Source organism: Ochotona curzoniae, unplaced genomic scaffold, assembly GCF_017591425.1.
Source record: "Ochotona curzoniae isolate NIBS_2020 unplaced genomic scaffold, NIBS_Ocur_1.0 scaffold_3835, whole genome shotgun sequence".
Lineage (NCBI taxonomy): Eukaryota > Metazoa > Chordata > Mammalia > Lagomorpha > Ochotonidae > Ochotona > Ochotona curzoniae.
The window spans coordinates 8,502,717-8,522,349 of record NW_024467114.1 but is presented as its reverse complement, the minus strand read 5'-3'; the positions used below and the strand labels follow the sequence as shown (position 1 = coordinate 8,522,349).

General features: G+C 40.0%; 1 protein-coding gene across 1 annotated transcript in view; it reads left to right on the top strand.

Moving 5' to 3' along the window:
* The window catches only part of MTERF1 (mitochondrial transcription termination factor 1), a 113,324-nt gene extending 94,908 nt beyond the window's left edge, over positions 1 to 18,416 (top strand). The window contains exon 4 of the transcript XR_005882061.1: positions 18,110 to 18,416. The gene's annotated coding sequence lies outside the window, so the exon portion shown is untranslated. The remainder of the gene's footprint in view (positions 1 to 18,109) is intronic.
* The last annotated feature ends 1,217 nt before the right edge of the window (positions 18,417 to 19,633 follow it).

Genomic DNA, 19,633 nt, shown 5'->3' with positions numbered 1-19,633 from the left:
CCTAAGATGTCTTGTTTATATTTCCTTATCATGACTCTTCTTGCTAAAAGTAAAGCATTAGTCAAGTTGCTTTAGTCTGCCAGAGAAACTCTTGGCCTTGGTCCAAACCCAACTGAAATATTATCAGAAATACATTCTTTACCATGTATAGCACTGGCAGGTTCTCCTAGTGGGCCCTACATTATAACCAACGAGGCAGGACAATCCGTTGCTCCCTTGGGCAGTGGAGATCATGCCCTTTTACCCTGTCATGTAGTGGTTGACCATCAGATGTGGCTTTGTGTGGCATATTCAGGGAACTGATGCAAATATATGTTAATTAATTTTTTTGTAGCCAGAGATAAGCATCTTGTATTTATGAGTCTCAGAAAGACCTGAATTCTTATTCTATAGAAAGAGAGATTCAAGCTCATTTTACTCTGGGACAAATCATAATCTATTTAATAGTATATATGTCAGTGGTTTAAAGAGCTTCAAGCATGGCTGCAGGAACTTTTGATGGAGTGTGTCTGTGGAAGGAGCAGTTGCAGGGAAGAGGAGATAATGAGTGGTTGGTAGGACAAGAACAAAATGTTCACAAAAACAGCAGGGAGAAAGATGCAGCAGGCTTGTAAGACAGAAGTCACAATGGCCATGCATTCGCAGGAAATCTGGAATTGATGTGACAAGGTACAAGCACACGGAGACCCAAAATGTATTATAAAACATTTTATGTATATAGCACTCATCTCTAAGCAAGTTTATTTAGAATTCAGATTAATCTTTACAAAAGTCAAGTTGGTTAGGAAAACAGTCATTCTGTTTAGAAATGAGGAAGTTAGGAGATGGAGTGCTTGAAGAATTTGCTCAAAATCACTTAGTTTGGGTGATGTTAAAATAAGGAAACCTAACAGCTTTATTCTGCTCACCACTCTGACCATTCTCAATGCTCATCCCTGATACCAGATGTGTGGGTTTCTTCTACAGCAAGCAATTTTTCAGCACCAGCTGAGTGTGCTCAATTCTGACACTTACTGGAGTTAGCACAGATCCCTAGGCTAAGGATTCAGTCCCACAGGACTGCCTTTTACTTCAGAAGTGAATCACAAGTTCAGATTGTTAACCTGTGCTGCAACTGCAGTTTTCTGTGCTCCCTCCATGGGTTTTTACACATTCTAAAGGGGGTCACAGAACTCAGGGGAGTGCTTTTCCATCTCCCATTTATTATAAAAAGATATGTCTGAGGGATATATGGAGGACTAGATGCACAGGCCAATGTTTGAGGAGCTCTCATGGGCTCCTCATACAAACCATGAAGCTCTTCAAACCTTTAAACCAGAATTCTCTCTCTCTCTCTCTCTTTTTCTCTTTCTCTGATGTTTTTCTTTTCTTTTCCTTTCTTTTCTTCTTTCTTTCTTCTTTCTTCTTTCTTCTTTCTTCTTTCTTTCTTTCTTTCTTTCTTTCTTTCTTTCTTTCTTTCTTTCTTTCTTTCTTTCTTTCTTTCTTTCTTTCTTTCTTTCCTTCTTTCTTTCTTTCTTTCCTTCTTTCTTTCATATTTACTTGGGAGAGAGAAAGGGAGAGGGAGGAAGAGGGAAAGAGATAGAGGTAGAGATATCTCTTGCATTTTGTGATTGGTTACCCTAATGCCTACCAAAGCTGCATTGGGTTGAGTTGAAGCTGGGAACTCAATCCAGATTTCCCATATTGCTGGGGTCTGTGCAGTGGGTGTGGAGGGCACGCAAGTGTGAAGAGAACTGTTCCATTGCAGGTAAGGCCGCAAGGAATTTCCCGCTGCATGGCAGAGCCCTGTGGATGTCTCTGCAACCACCTTAAGGCAGTTCTGCCTCTCTCTGCCTGGACACTGGACCAACCCACTGAGAATTCTGAAATCTATTGAGGCATCCTTTGGCATGTAGTTGGTTTTTACTATCAATGTGAGCTTGGAAGTTGATGCTGATAATGTCTTGCCAAAAGGGCCTCATGCTGTCTCTATCTCTGTTTCTGCTGCCCCCACTGACCATCCTTGATCTTTAGGTCCCCCTCCTGTAATGCATTTCCTCCCTTAACTGATTCAAGGTTAAGTTGCAGAACGAGGATTGTAGTAGGAATGTGTTACTGATTGATGTGCACCATCTATTGAGAACTTCCTGACCAAAGGGTTAATATCCTGCTTTAAGGTAAAATAAACAGCAGAATTATCCTGGGAAACACCCACTTGACCATGACATAAAATGTTGATGCCAGAGTTTGTGACTGCTTCTGTGTAAATAAAGGGGACAGCTTTCTTGCCTTGTCCATTATGATCCTGACATTGTAGTGATCCATTTCTTTCTTCTTTATGCCTACTCCATGCACCCTTCTTGAGTTCCGAATTTGGCTGGAGCTGGCCTCCAGCACCATATGCAAGCCAAGGCTGCTGTCTTCCCCCGGGAGCACAATTGCAGGAGCTAGTACATACACCAGTGTAAGATGGGATGCAGCTCAGCCTTGACACATACTGAGCTGCTTGTATGTCTATGCAAACAAAATACGTGAAATGTCTCCAGGGATAAATATGGATGAAGCTTGTTTCCAGCAATGATGGAATTGTGCATCCTGGTGATGTCTTTTCGGAGTTGCTGTAGCTTTTGAGGAAAAAAGGACATGTTTGTCTCAAGTGACACCTGTTATAGGAGAATCACTTGGATATCCATTGGCAGTATACCTTGACTAAATGTACCAGGGTCACATTTATGTGAAAATCTGAAATCTTAAATCACTTTTAGAGTCTATTCTACTTACTTTTTTTCCCCTCCAAAGTAAAACAAATATAAAGGATGCTAAGAAACTAGCTTGTGAGTCATTTACATTTTAAAAGAAGTGCGTTGCAGACAATATCTTAACCCAAAGGAATAGACGCTATGATTGGAATTTCATCCACTGTGGCAGACCAGTGGGGAGAAAATTTGGGGGGTAAATGTCCTTTGTGAAAAGACTGAAATAAATCCAAATGGGTGGGTACTATAGTTTGTGGTAAGCTTTATTTGCCAGAGTTGTTTCTGGGAGCCCCTGCATTGTAGATTCTACAGAATTATGTGAATCCAAAGAAATCTAGCAAAAGACCTCATTGTGAAGGAGGCAGCCAACCTCCATCTGGGGTGAGGTCTGAATGACAGAAAGTGAAGGCAAACCATGGTTCCTGGGTGCCAGGCCTCTGGGAGCTCTGGCCCTCTGTGGGAGGAACCCCCTAAGGAGGGCAGTAGCAGATCTGTGGCAAGGGAAAAGCCCCTGCCCTAAAAGAGACTGAAATGCACAGGAAGGGCGCTTGTTGATCCTAGGCCTGGAGCTTTCACCGCTCGGCTGAGTGGCCTTGTTGAAACCTAGAGAGCAGCCACAGCTGCCAGGTGCTTCCTGGAAGCCTGTTGACAACCAGGCATTTCCTTGGTGCAGTGCTGACAATTTTATTTACTCTGACAGACAGCTTCTGCATTGCAAACAACTTGAGTCAACTAGTTCTGGAGATGATATGTGATGACAAATTTTAAGCTCTGAACTTACTGAATATGTATGTCTGGAGCTGCTTCTGCAGGAGAACCTTGCCTTGACTGGCTAGCACTCGGTGACCCTCTCTGAAGATCTGGGTCAGTGTGCCATGAAACAGAATCTCAATTACGGTCCTAAAATTCTGTCATCTCAATCTATTTATTTTTAAATGTATTTTTCTAATTATAAGAATGTTTTAAGCAAATTATAAAACATATAAGAAAGCAGAAATCTCTCATAGATCTGTGATCCAGACATAATGCTGTTCAAATTTTGGTTCATTTCCTTCTATTTTTATACATCAATAACTATTGTGTAATTTAGGAATCATACTACATATACTTCTAAAAATTTTGTTTCTTGTACTTATTCTTAAATTAGAAATGTTTCCTTGTGTCCAGAACAGAAATTGTAGCATTTATTGATTGCATCATACCTTATTGCATGAATATGATTTACTCAAGTGATTCCTTATGGTTCTAATTACTATGACTCATACAACTGCTCTCTGCTTGTGTGCCCTCAAATTTTATGAGATGCTGTTAAAACAAGGCTAATTGTTGTCATTAATTTAATGTATTACTTGGCTAAGCTGTGGGACCCAGTTATTTGGTCAAATAGTAGTCTAGTTGGTGCTAGTTGTCTTCAAAATATCTGAGTAACATTTATAATCCACTGACTGCAAGTAGAGGAGATTTCTAGTCACAAGGTGAGCTTCCTCCAGTCAGTTGAAGGTTTCCTGGAGAAGAAAGAAGTCTGTGTCCTAGAAATTCTGCCTGAATTTCTAGTCTCCTGACTTGCCCTACAAATGTCAGAGATTCAGCTTTAATGTGGCCCCTTACTCACATTGCCAGTCTGTCATCCTGCCCTGCAGGCTGTGGACTTGCCCATGTCCCTAACAGCATGTGCCAGTTTCTGGAAATCTGTCTTCCACGGAATCTGTTTCTGTAAAGAACTGTGATGGATTCACATACAAAACCTGTGACCACATTTGCCTTGAGAATGTTGTCAGACACACCGATCTCTATCACTACAACTAAAGGACACATGGAAGATTCATAGAACATTTGCTGAAAAATTACAAGTAGGAAGTTATTTGTTTTCACTTACATGTTGGCGTGTTTCCTGTTCTCTGACAATGGCTCTACTGCCATCCTGCATTTATTTTGATACAGTTTTAAAGAAGCATGGAGCTCAGTTGTGGTAGTCATGTGGGTAAAATTACAGCCTTTCTTCCTCGTCACACCTCGTCACTTCACAAACATTTTCTACATCAGTTTCCATCTTTGTGGAAAAAAGCAAGCTAGAGCTAACTTCTAGCCTCTTGTTCTCCTTTCTTTCTCTATTTGAAAAATACTTATTTATTTTGAAGGCATGGTGACAGAGAGCAAAGTTGTTCGTCCCTTGCTTTTCTTACCAACTGGCTACAATGGTCAGAGCTGGGCCAGTTCAAAATCCAATCTTCCACATGATTGGTAGTGACCCTGGTTTTTGGAGGGCCAGCTTCTATTGCCTTCCCAAGCACATTAGACGGAGCTGGTTCTGAAGAGGAGAAGCATTCGAAAACAGGCATTCTGATAGAAAATGCTGGCAACCCAAGCGCTGGCCCTCATCTCTCCTGCCTCAGCCGTGGGAGCTGTGTTTGTGTGTTTTCTTCACTCTCTAACCAAATAAAAATTATGTTTATTTTTTCTCCTTTCTAAAGTCTTGGGAAAAATCATCAAACAAATCCATTTTATTCTGCTTGAATATGAATATATTCTGTGTGGCTATAGCAATATGTCCTTTCTGAGTTTTATCCAGCAGGACCAACTTTTTGCTTGTACCCTGGGAAAGATCAGTGAACCAGTCCTCAGGCATTTGAAGTTGGCTAGAGCTGGTCAGTACTTGGGCCTGCAGAATCAGTAGCAGCATCTAAAGTGGGCTGAATTGACTCAATTGTATTACAAAGTTTCGCTCATGAATTTTGTCTGGGCTGTTCCCATTATTTCAAATCGAAGACTTGCTTCAGTGAAAGTCATTTTATTGTCAATACCAAATTTTATTCATGAAAATCTAGTTCAGTAGTGGTCGCTGGCAGCTCAGTATTTCAGCACACACAGAAGCCACCTTGAAGATGTAAAATCCTTACACAGGCAGTAGCAGCTTCCAAACCTGATACCATAGACTATCAGTAGACCTCAGGACCACGTTGCTCCCAATAGATGCTTTTGGTTCATGGAGACATTAAAATTACATAAGGAATACAAATATTCAAAGTAAAAGGCACATGACAGAGGCTGTTTTACCTGTCCAGAAATATTTTACACTTCGAAGAGAAGATGCAGCAGCCTGGTACATTTGGAATATTCTAGAAGGTAGAATGATACAGGCAGCCTTTAATGAAAGATATCGAATAGAGCCATCCCTCATGAGTCATGAATGTTGGTAGTACAGTGCATCAGGAGACAGAACGCTCTCATTTTCTTCTTCTGGGTGTACACAGTGTAGAGAAATATAATGTCCTTTGTGAAAATGTTTATGAATTTATTGTTATTTCTCTCAAATGGTTATTTTCCCAAATGGCAAACATAATTCAAGTCCTAGAATTTGGATTTAGCCTTAGAGTTTCTCTAAATACCACTTGTCTGATGTTTCTTTAATATGGAGATTAAACGCAAACATGAAATTAGCTTCCTTGGAACATTCACTTTGAACTTGGCTTTTCCGCTGCTGAGGAGATGATCTTTTGAACTGATGTCTTGCCACATTGACAGTGTGTTCAGAGCTTGCATGTGGGTCTGCCTCACCCCTTCTTCTTTATTTAGCTGGCTCAATATTATTGGCAGGTTGCTCCCACTAAAACCTGTGTTCTAAAGGATTTTTGACAACCTCAAGTAGGCTCAGTGCCTTTCATGGAAAGTTATGCTATGTGTGCCGAAAGACAAATGTAGTGATTGTAGCAGCAACAACAGAAGCAGTGGCCAGATTGCTTTTGTTTCACTAGGCAGATAAAGCAAAAAAGAAGGAGTTATGATGTAACGTTCAAAGTAAACGGGGCTGAGGAATTGTTCTAACTAAGGCTTATCCATCTTTGCTGAGTGGTCTTAAAGGCCTTTGCAGATAATGTTCAATGTCTCTAGTTTGGTAACTTGGTGATCAACATTTTCATTCTTAGCTTAAGAGGAACTTAAGAGGAATTCTGTGTTTGGAGTGACTCTGTTTGGGAAACTATATGAAAGCAATTGTTCTACACCAATCTTTTCCTCTCTCTTACAATCTCAGCCTACTGGATGAAATAACTTGTAAACGCTCAAAAAAATCCAAGTATATTTTTTAAAGATTTGTTTTTTTATTGTAAAGTCAAATTTGCAGAGATAGGAGAGATAGAGAAAGATCTTCCTTCCTTTGATTCACTCCCCAAGTGGCCACAACGGCCAGATCTGAGCTGTTCCAAAGCCAGGAGCCAGGAATTTCCTCGGGGTCTCTCATGCATGTGCAGGATCCAAGGCTTTGGGTCATCCTTAGCTGCTTCCCCAGCCGCAAGCTGGGAGCTGGAAGGATAGTGGAGCAGCTGGGATATGAACTGGTACGTATATGGGTTCCTGGCTCATGACTTTAGCCACTTGGCTATTGCACTGGCCCCATATTCAAGGATCTTAACCTTTCATTTTGGTGGCATCTTTCAGTGATGTGAATGAAAAATCTGTTAATTCGTAGTATATAAACTTACTGTTCTTCTTCATGCAGATTAAAAAAAAACAAACCTGACAGAGGTCTAGGACACTGCTAAGCAGACATAGGAAATGGCCTTCCCAATCATATTTCACAAATATATTTTATGATGATACAGTTGTCAAGAAAAGCTTCACAAAGTCAGTGAGGTTTTAACATTTCTGGATATTGTACATGATATGGGCAGTAGAATACTAGCCTAACAGAGTAGTGAAATACTTGGTTTTATGTGTTTTTCATCCTCAAAATTAACAGTGCTGTGTGTTAAACTGTGGAGTGAAAAGTGTTTTCCAGCCATTTTAGTCAGTGAAAAAAGAAACGGCTACAGTGAAAGAAGCAGTGAGTGTGAGGCTGGGGTCTGTGGGAAAGTCCATGGCTCAGGAGGGGCAGTAGGGAAATGGAGAGGCCGGTAGCAGAGCAATCTGCTTGGGTTGCTGCTGTGTGGGTGTGCACACTGCTAACAGACAGCCAGCTGTGTGGGTGTGCACACTGCTAACAGACAACCAGCATCAGTTAGCCTTCAGTGATTAGCATTTTAATGGTTTATCCTTAAAACGGTATCTATGAGGCTGGGCGCCATGGCCTAGCGGCGGAAGTCCTCACCTTGAATGTGCCAGGATCCCATATGGGCGCCAGTTCTAATCTCAGCAGCTCCACTTCCCATCCAGCTCCCTGCCTGTGGCCTGGGAAAGCAGTCAAGGACAGCCCAAGACTTTGGGACCCTGCACCCACGTGGGAGACCTGCAAGAGGTTCCTGCTTCCCGGCTTCAGATCGGCGCGGTTCCGGCCGTTGCGCTCACTTGGGGAGTGAACCATCAGACCGAAGATCTTCTTCTCTGTCTCTTCTCCTCTCTGTATTTCTGACTTTGTAATAAAAATACATAAATCTTTTTAAAAAAACACTATCTATGATACATGTGAGATTTGCTCCTTTTTTAAAAAAAAATAAGGAGCATCTTATCAAACTATAAAAAGAGAAATACTTTAGTGGACTTTATTTCAAATTTATACATTGTTTTATTATCTTGGATTTTTATTCTCTTGATTAATTCTCTTGATTGAATACTTGATTCATGAACAAAAGATCCTGTTAGAAGAATCAGTAATAGTGAAAAATCCTTGTTGGTAAGGATGTACTTATGGGCTTATGGATGGCTGTCTTCCAAAGTAGTTGCTTCACATTCATCTTCTTAGCTACTGTTTATTGCGTGTTTATTGTGTGCTAGGAATACCCTAAATTTCATTTCATAAACTCTCTGAAACTCCCAGAGACTCCCAGAGTCGAACACCAGAGGGCTTACAATGAATAGAGGCGGAACTGGGCTGTGTCTGGCTCCGTCTTCTGACCCCGTTGTCATCACAGGACTTGCCTTTGCTGAATGCAATTGCAGACATGTTCTTCTTGTTCTTGAATTTTTCTTCCAATTTTCCTTACAACTTTGGCTGTAGACCAGATAACAATGTTGAAATAAGCAACGTATTTCCCTTTTGCCTTCTTCAGCTTCCTCTTGGCGGTGGCTGACAGGACCAGCTGTTTGTTCTTAGAGTCTCAGTGGAGGTAGGGATCTGAGAACTCTAGGAGGTCTCAGGTGTGTTCTTAACCCTTTGCTATGAGATAGCGTCTGGAAGGGGCAGCGACATCACACCTGTGCTGGGGACTTGGCTGAGTCATGGAGCCCTCTCTCCTACTCATCCTTCTTGTGTACAGTGTCATCCCTGAGCTTTGCAGATCCAGGACAACCTTTTTTCCTCAGCTTCCAGGAACAATCCATTGAGAAAGTGATCAGCATAACAAGAAGGGAGAAGTCCTGGCTCTACCTATCTATAAGCCAGGCCATTGACCCAAACTGTGAAGATTTTTCATAGAAAAATTGGGGAAAAACTCACAGGTCCCACTCTATTAAGACCTAACTTCAAACCGAACAGAGGTTTGTTAAAAATGAACAGCGGGCAAAATATGAAGGGTCAATGAAATAATCACAGGAGGTGGTTAAGAACTTGCACTGTTATAACGTATTGATTACTCAACACTATGTCAATTAATTCTATAATGTTGTTAATTGTTGTTGATGTTGTGCTGGGCATCTAATCGATCGGGACGATATTCTGTCACCTCTACCTTCAGACCAGAGAAGGTGTCCCTAAGAAACTGTTGAATTTATCTGGACAATAAGATGTTGGACTTTAAGCTTGGTATATGATTGCAATGAAAGAATCTAGACTCAATTCGAACTGTAATACTGCAACTAGGTGGAGGAATCCACCAAGGGGGGAGGGCACGGGGAGGGGATGAGGGAATCCCAGAGCCTATGAATCTGTGTCACATAATGCAATGTAATTAATAATAATAAAAAAATTGAACAGCCGGCAATGTGGGTAGCATGCACTTCGGAAGCTGGAGAAATCTTGCAAAATGGAGTTGATATTTATGACACTGTGCAATTTCTGTTGCCTGGATAGAAACATTTTGACAGTGGAAATCAACAAAAGGAGAATTAACCAGCAGGACGTCAGGACTAGGGTTTAACTATTCCCTTATCCTCTCACTTTATGTCTTTCTTTCCTCACTACTCCTTCTTTTAAATATCTGTGTCCATTTATTAGCTCTCACTTGAGTCTGTGCTGGGATCTGGGGATATAAATATAAACAGATGGATCTTGTTATTAATGCCATATATTAATAAGCTCCACTTTCTTGCACTACACACAGATTTGTATAATAGTAAGGGAAATTGGACATAAATGCAAGCATGCTGTCAGAGGAATTCAAATTCCATTGATTTGTGCATAAGATGGCTATGAGATAAGGTGTATTAGGGACAAGACATTGGGTCAATACTGCGAACAAAGGGCTTAAAGTTCAACAGAAGAAAGGCCTTGTATCAGTCATATGCAATATGAAATGGTCAGTGCTAGATCATCTTCTTTAATAAACTGTGTTTATTCCCTATTCAGATGCCAAGTATTGCAGTTGAGATGAATGTTTGAATTGGTTTTTGAAATATGGTTTTGAAACAAAGTTGAAGGGAGAAAAGTGTATATGTTTGAGAATGAGAGGAGAGGGGAAGGAAGCACTCAAGACTTCAGGAGGGAAGTAATAGTAAGAAAAGCAATAGTAAGCTTACTTAATATTTATGTTATGTTTGGCACATTTCTAAAAAATACAATCAAAGGCCTGGCACAGTAGCCTGGTGGTTAAAGACCTCTCCTTGCATGTGCCAGGATCCCATATGTGCACAGGTTCATATCCCAGCTGCTCTACTTCGCTTCCAGCTCCCTACCTGTGCTTGGGAAGGCAGTCGAGGATGACCCAAAACTTTGGGATCCTGCACACGTGTGGGAAACCCTGAGGAAATTCGTGGTTCCTGGCTTTGGATTGGCTCAGCTCTGGCCATTGTGGCTACTTGGGGAGTGAATCAGCAGATGGAAGATCATTCAAGTCTGACTTTCTAATTAAAAACAAAACTAAAAAAAAAATAGAATCAAGTGTTTCTCAAAGACTGAAGGATGAGTACTGTTGCCATTTTGTCGGTGTGAAAAGAGGAGTGACTTTCTCAAAACTAAGGAGGGGTAAGGAATCAATCTGAGATTCAAGCTCATGTGGTCTAGCTCCTCAGGCTTTCTCTGTATCAGTCTTGCTACACAGTGAAGAAAGGAAAAGCTATGTATAGAATCAGATAAATAGATAAGGAAATGTGATATTATTCAGCCATAAAAATGAGAAATTCTGTCATTTACAGCAACATGGATGGAAGTGAATGACGTCATGTTAAGGGAAATAAGCAAAGCCCAGAAAGACATGTTCTCATTCATTTGTAAAAGTTAAAAGAAGCTGCTAAAGAAGGAGGGAGTAAAACAGAGGTCACTGGAGGCTGGAAAATGTGGGCAGAAGAGGGAATAGAGAAAAGTTGAATGGTGGGAACCAAGACAGTTATGTAGGAGGAAAGAGGTCTGTTGTTACACAGCACATTAGGTGGCCATAGTTTACAACCGTTTTTTCTTTATTTCGTAAAGCTTGGAGGGAGGCGTTCAAGGCTACCAGCACAGAGGAATGATGTGTGCTTTGGAAGATGGAGGCACTAGTCACTGATTTGATCATTATTGTATATGTGTATTGAATTAGCACATTGTCCTGTATTACTAAATATGTACAACTATCTATCAATTAAAATTTTAATGAGAAGAGGCAAGGTAGCAAATAAGCCGGTGTTGAGTTTGATCTGAGATGAGGTTGCTGTGGAGCAGTTGTGGAAAGTGAACCGGGAAAGTAGTTGGAGTCTTATTATAAAAGGCCCTGGGAGTCGGATTGTGAACATGACTTTTCTTTGGTGGATAAAGGGGAGCCAGGAAGGCTTTTGGGCAGGGGAGCACTGTGATCTGATCTGTGTTTCAGAAGATTCAACCTGAATCACTGCGTAAAAGGAGGGAAGACAAGGCAGGGAGCGAGTCAAGGGCCAGTCATGGCAGGATGTAGGAAGGCAGCTCAGCTACAGTAGTTAGAGTTGCTGTAAAGGGAAGAGGGGTCACAGAGCCTGTGGATTTATCAGGATGCTGAGAACTTGAGTTAACCTTCGACCTATGACAGGCAGTGGCCGCAAAGGGTTAAATGAATTTGCTTGCTATTGAAATTTCTTGGGCATTAACATTTCCACTTTTCTTCAGTTGTACCAATGCCCTTGTGATGGAAGAAAAAGAACAAACATCAAAAGTACCTTTTAACTTCACAATTCTTTCTAAATTTCTTTAAACTTATAGGCTATACTGCTGATTTGCAGACTTCAAAGTACAGTGAAGGATCAGGGTCAGATTGAAAAATTATTTCTTACAGTGTGATAAAATATGCATGTGAATCCTGTGACCTGCCACTGAAATTATTTATGTGCTAAAGTAACTTTGTAACATTAATTGCACAGTTTAGTGTCTTTTTTTTCTCTCAGAGCATTTCTACTTTATGCTTTGCTCAATAATTTGTTTATTAAGTATGCTGCATGCTGTTTATGGATTCAGAAATAAATTATGTTTTGGGAGGAATTATGGTGAAGAGACTGGGTTGTACTCTTGTGGGTGATAGTTGGGAATTTTGTATCTAGCTTTTTTTTTTTTTAAGTTTTGCTTTTTGAATTTTTGTATCCAGCTTGTTTTTAAAGTTTTTTTTTTTTCAGTTTTTCTGGTGAATATCACCTCGATTTGTTTGTAGTAATTTTTCTTAGGAGTAACACTATGGCTTTTAAACCTTTTTTTTTTTTTAAATGTGAGTTACTCTTCTTCCTCTAGTTTGAGCAGAGGAAACCAAGATAGAGAATTGAGTATGTAGCATGAACTCACTAAATTTTCCTGATTCTCAACTTTTTGTGAGGTTTTCATTAGTAATGACCTCTAAATCTTTATGCATTTTTGAATTGAGGTTCTCTCTTTGGTGTAGTCGGTAGAAATGTGTTTGTGGTACTGGAAATTTGCAGTTCTCTTAGATTTGAGTGCTGGTTCAGTCATTCTTGATGTAGGGGGCTGTATTGAGTTCTTGGAGTTCCTGTTTACATGGCGTGGATACAATTATTTTACATAATCTGCTTGACTTTTCTAGAGATTTGGATAATAGCATGAAATGGGTTTCCCAGTATCACCCATATTTTAATGTGTGCATGGGTCACTGACAGATCTTTTTCAAGGCAAGATGATGATCATCAGTAGGTCTGGAGCTTTGCATTGCTAATCAGCTGGTCAGTGGTCCTCGCTTTGAACACTCCAGCATAGCTCTGCATCCTTATGTGTATTAATTCCTAATTGTGTAACCTTGGAAGAGTCACTTAATTGCTCTTTGGTTCATCTTTCCATCTTTCCATCATCATGGGAAAGTTGTAAAATTCATCAAGAAAGTGTGCAAAGATCCAGGCAAATTGAAAGCACTCAATAAAGTAAATGATAGCTACTCTTATTTACTGTATGCCTTAGTGGGTAAGATAGGTAAGTGATGAAAAGTAAACATTGATGGGATGACTAATTGGTTTTGGAGCAAAAGTCCTTGGTTGCAGTTGTCTCTTTCCTATACCACAGTGAAATTAAATGCCACTGTCACCCCAGGATGAGTTTTATTTGCAAAATGAAAAGCCTGGGTTAAGAGATCTGTGAGGCTCATTTCAAAACTGAGACTCCAAATTCTTTAACTACTCAATAAACTACGCTAATCTGTGTTGTAAAACTTTCTGGTAGGATCAGTTATATTATCTGCTGTTTGTTTCTTCTCCCTGTAAATTCGTGTTGTTTAAATTCCACTTCCAAGATCCCTAATAATTTCTCCCCCCAGTTCCCACAAATTGACTATTGTTTTGATAAAGAATTCTGGAATTCTTTGGGTGTTGTGAATTCAAGCCACAGATAATTTTGAAGCATCAAAAGGATATTAGAGAAACCCCTGTGTAGATGAAGAAAAAAATTGCCTTGGGCTGCTTGGTAAATTATCATATCTGAACCAATATTACAGCTTTCAGAATCATTCTGAATGCACCTCCAGTTTCCTGGATAATTGTCTAGAGCTTGCCTCTAAAATTCAATCTTAGAGAAAAAAGCATTCCCCAAACATTGCAATCCTAACTACCAGCACTTTCTGACAATTACATTAAATTGTTTTAAATACTAGTGACATCAAATATAAGGAATATCTACAAAGGGATATATATTTACTAAGAGAATAAGTTGCAACATGAAAATTCACTTGAAAAAATAGCTATTATAAGGGTTGTGAGTCATCAAAAATTTTTGTAGCTGCATAATCAACTACCAAAATATGATTTTGTTGTACTGCATCAGTAGGAATTTGAAAATAAGACATAGGAGAGTTGATTTTTAATTAACATAGAACTATTTCAGTCCATTTCCAAAAAGATTTTAAAGTAGGTAAAAGCCCTATTGAAAGTGCAGCATCAACAAGGAAATCTCTAAGTGGCTACTGTCACACACTGTCAACAGTAAGGCAAAGTTGTATGTTTCTTTTTTTTAAAGATTTATTTTTTTATTATTTTTTTCATTGGAAAGGCAGATATACAGAGAGGAGAGACAGAGAGGAAGATCTTCCATCCGATGATTCACTCCCCAAGTGAGCGCAACGGGCCGATACTATGCCGATCCGAAGCCAGGAGCCTCTTCCAGGTCTCCCACGCGGGTGCAGGTTCCCAAAGCTTTGGGCCGTCCTCGACTGCTTTCCCAGGCCACAGGCAGGGAGCTGGAAGGGAAGCGGGGCTGCCGGGATTAGAACCGGCGGCCATATGGGATCCTGGGCGTGCAAGGTGAGGACCTTTAACCACTTGTGCCACCGCGCCGGGCCCAAAGTTGTATGTTTCTAAAGAAGATTCTTGGCAATATGTTTTTCCCTCAAGCTTTATTGAGGTGAAAATAACAAATGCAGGTTGGATACATTTATGATGTACAATATGATTATTTGATATGCATTTATATTGTGAAAGATTGCCCTCATTTAACTAAAGAAAGCATCCGTCACCTCATATAGATAAAATATTTACATGTGTGGTGAGAACAATTAAGATCTACCCTCTCAGAAAACCCCAAGTATGTAATTGATATTAACTGTGGTCACTGCGCTGTACAGATCTCCAGAAATTATTCGTCTCATAATTGAAAGTTTGTGTTCTTTAATGGCATTTCTCCTGTTCTATCCCTGCCTTCCAGATCCTGGAAGCTTCCCTTCCACTCTTCCACTCTTTGAATCATTTCTTTCTAGAATCCATGTGGTAGATGAGATCATGCAGTGTTTGTCTCTATCTTGTGCTTATTTTGACTTAATTTAATGTCATATTTGTTGTTTTTATAATGGAATACCTGATGCTCGATATTATATGAAGAATAAAGGTTTATTTAATTCACAGTTTTGAAGACTTGAAAAGTTCCAGGTTGGGTGTCCCCATTCGGTTTGGTTTCTGGTGAAGATCTTGTGGCAAATGGCTTCATGGTAGGAGTACATGCAAGAGAGAGAAAGACTACTTGGCAAGGCTGAAAACCAGACTGTAGGAGTGCTCGGTTTCATTCTTTTGTAAGGATCCTCTCCTAAGGACTCCAGGATCCTGAGAACTGCATAATCTGTTCTGAGTTTAGCACCCCTAATGGCCTACATAGTTGGCAAGCAGAGACAAATTTATCTTTTTGTTTCATGTTTGATCCTTTATTCTCTTGCCTAATTGACTTGAGTTTGTTGAAGAGAAATAGAGGAAAACCTCTCAGCTTTTCCTTCATGACAAGGTTGTTAGTTATTAGTTGTGGGTTTGTCATGTACAGTATTTATTATGTTGAGATAAGTTTTTCCAATTACTAATTAATTGAGAGGCTTTATCATGATGGGATTTTCCCCCAAATGTCTTATACTCTGCCAGCAAGAAGGCCATCCTCAGGTGTGGTCCCTTGATTTTGAACTGCACCAGAGTCTAAAATCAATATTCATATCTTATTATGTCACTAGCAACTGAAACGGGTTAAGAGAGCTTAAGAAGGCATTTGTTGTATCCCATGAGTTTTGACACATTGTTTCCCCATTTTTGTTTATTTTAGGACAGTTTTTTCCCCTTTGATTTCTGTCTTGACTCATTAGTGGGGATTTAGGCGTATATTACTTAATTTCCACTTATTTGTGGATTTTCTGAAATTCCTGTTGTAATAGCTGGAGCTGAGCTGATCCAAAACCAGGAGCCTCCTCCAGGTCTCCCACATGGGTGCAGGGTCCCAAGGCTTTGGGCTGTCCTTGACTGCTTTCCCAGGCCACAAGCAGGGAGCTGGATGGGAAGCAGGACTGCTGGGATTAGAACCAGTGCCCGTATGGGATCCCAGCATGTTCAAGGGGAGGACATTAGCTGCTAGACTACTGTGCCAGGCCTGCAACTAAGTTTTGTGCCTTGGCTTTGTATTCTTGCTACTTTGCTGAAATCATTTGTTTGTTCTAACAGTTTTTTTGGTGTGTATGTGAGTATGTGTGTGCATGTGTAATTTTTAAGGTCTTTTTAATGTATAAGATCAGATGATCTACAAATAATTACAATTTTTCTTGTTTTGTAAAAATATTTTATTTGAAAGGCAGGGTGAGGGGAGTAGGGGAGGGTGGAAGCAGAAATCCCTGAGTCTAAGGAACTGTATTATGAAAAGTAAAAAATAGAAAATAATAATCATAAAGAAGAAAGTGTGAGGGTTTGTGTTAAAGCATACAGATAAAAACTGCCTTCTGCAATGCTAGCATCTCATAAAGGTGCTGTTTAAACACGTGTCCTGGCTGTTGTAGACATTTGCAGAGTGAGTCAGTAGAAACAAGAGTTCTCTTTCCCTGTGTTTATCTCTCTCTCTCTCTGTAACTCTGTGTTTCAAATGAGTGAAATATATATATATATTAAAATGCTGCCATATATGAAAGAAGCAAGATGCAAGACATCATATACTGTATGCTCTCACTGGCATAAAATATCCAGAAAAGACAAATAAATGGAGGCAGATATTAAAAAAAAAAAAAACTTCCAGTTGGCAGAGACTGGGGAACAAAATGGGAATTAAATTTAAATGGACATAAACAATCTTATTGGGATTACTAAAATTTTCTGATATTGTATTATGATGTTGATGGCACCACTTGATGGGTTACTATGCTAACTCTTCAGTTGGATCAATAAAAATCCAGGTAGCATGAGAATATAAAATCAATATATAAAAAGAAAATGCACAAAGAGGTATTTTGGGAATGAGATGGAAACCATGTGTGTTTGCTTGTTTTAAAGATTTATTTTATTTTTATTGGAAAGGCAGATATACAGAGAGGAGAGACAGAGAGGAAGATCTTCAGTCCGATGATTCACTCCCCAAGTGAGCGCAACAGCCAATGCTATGCCGGTCCGAAGCCAGGAGCCTCTTCCGGGTCTCCCACGCGGGTGCAGGGTCCCAAAGCTTTGGGTTGTCCTCGACTGTTTTCCCGGGCCACAGGCAGGGAGCTGGATGGGAAGTGGGGCTGCCGGGATTAGAACTGGCGCCCATATTGGATCCCGGGCGTGCAAGGCAAGGACCTTAACCACTGTGCCATCGTGCCAGGCCCTGTTTGCTTGTTTTAAACAGAAAATTTTGGTGTGGATGTATTAAATTCTTAACGGAAAAAAGTGAATATAATATAGACTCCAAATTATTGTTCTTGAACAAGCATTTGGAGTGTCGTTTAATGCAAACTCCTACATTGTCACCCACGTCATAGGATTTGTCTATATTTAGTCATTACAGGAGGTGTCAGCCACCCTCCAGAAAGCACAGAAATGGAACTATTTTTAAAAGTCACAAAACAAGGAACTCACTTCTCACTGTTCATTTAGCTGTTATGTTAAACCAAGTCACACTTGCAACAGTTTCCTGTTTCTAGTTCACAAAGGTTCATCCCCTTACCTGTAGACTAGGGAGGTCTAGACATGGACACAGAACAAGCATTCGGCATGATGGTGGACCAGAATATGGCTTCAGAGTCCTCCCTTTAGTTTCCGCAGAATTTGTTTTAACGTCGGGGTCACTTCTCTTGTTTTTAATGTCCTAACTGTATAAGAGGCTCTATTTTTTTTTCATAATCCTCAGTGGTTGGCATATCCCTGGAGCCCTTCAGCATGTGCTGATCATTTCCAGCTGCTAGGGTCTATATTTCTGTGCCCCTCTGTCAAAAAGTCACCCTCTAATGACAGTCAGGGGTTGAAATGTAAGTCCTTAATTCCCTTGCTCCTTGGGTGGAATTATTTAGAAGCATGTTTTTTTTTTTCTTATCCATTTCTAGTTTCCCTGTGAAATTAAATTTTACATAGTTGGTCAGTAATAGTTTAATAGCTGCTTTTTCTACCTTGTATCACTGTTACTATACTTTCCAAATAAAATCCTTTTTCAGAGTCTACATCTGGAAGAACCTTAAATAGAAGATATCCTCAAACTCATTTTGAAGGATGAAATTGAGTGTGGGCAAAATGGAGCCTGATGTTTTCCAGAGAATGGCCCTTATTCTGCACAGGATCAGTAAGTAGTTCTAGCATTGCAAGATCACAGGTTTAGTCATGTCATTAAAAGTAAATGGTGGGCTTTTTGGTGTTTTGACTGTTCAGGTGCCCAACCACCATGTAAAAAATTTTTATGGCAAACCTATTCCAAATTTCAAATTCCTAGTAACCCACTTCCTGATTAATCTAGAACTCATACTTCAATGTCTGTTGTTTCAATATTTTTGAAAAATAAATCTGTTTTTACAAAAGCACCAGAATTGGTCTGAGATATAGATGAGACTAGAAACCATAATTATACTGAGACAAGTAAAAAATGAGAATGATCTTTAGTAAGAGCTAATACAGATGATTTTTAAATTAATTATCACTAATTTCAATTTCAGAAACAGAACTCTGATTGGAATTTCTAGATAATTTCTGTATCTGTCAAGTTTTGTTACTTAATTCTGCAATTACTATTGGGTTCTCACTGGAAACCATGAACTAACCTGAGCCCTGTGAATGTTAAAATAGAGGCTGCAGTCCCTTCTCTTATGAAGTCTTGTTCTTGTAGGAAAGACAAGTAGTCAGACATTCATAAAACGGTGAGCTTAGTGGTGGTGCAGGGAGAAAGCACAGATGCTGTGAGAATGGAGAGCAAGGGCTTGTGTCCCAGAGAAAGGTGCCCCGTGTGAGGGCAGCAGCATGCATCAAGACCCAGCAGCAAGAGAAAGCATGGACTCTAAACTGTTTCCTAACAGCATTCTTTCCCAACTCTTTGTTTTGTAGCTACATCTCCAAATTTGAGCTAATTGTGTGGACATCTGACTAGACTAGATAGTACATTTCCCAGCCTAGTTTTAAGAATAGCTATGGCTCGTGAGATAGGATCAGTGATGTGGCTTGCTATCATCCTTCTAGAACTTTAGGTGAAAAAGAAACATCTGTCTATGATGAATCACAGTGTTTTAAGGTTTTCATTGAAGCAATGTAGAAGATATGATGGGAGGATTGGATGGATTACTATCTTGAGTCCCCTGGGGACTCATTGAAAGGTTCAAATGTGTTTCCTGGAACAAAAGTGGTTACAACTGGCTTTGTGTGATGGCCTAGTGACTAAATTCTTGTCTTATACATGATGTGATCCATATGGGCGCCAGTACATGTCCTGGATGCTCTACTTCCCATTCAGCTCCCTGCTTGTGACCAGGGAAAGCAGTAGAGGATGCCCACAGCTGTAGGATCCTGCACCCATGTGGATGATCTGGAAGAGGCTCCAGGCTCCTGGCTTTGGATCGGCTCATCTGTAGCCAGTGCAGCTACTTGGGGAGTGAGCCAGTGGATGAAAATCTTTGTCTCTCTTTCTCTCCATAAAATCTGCCTTTCCAATAAAAAGAAACAAAATAAAAATGGTTACAACTAATTATGCTTACAAG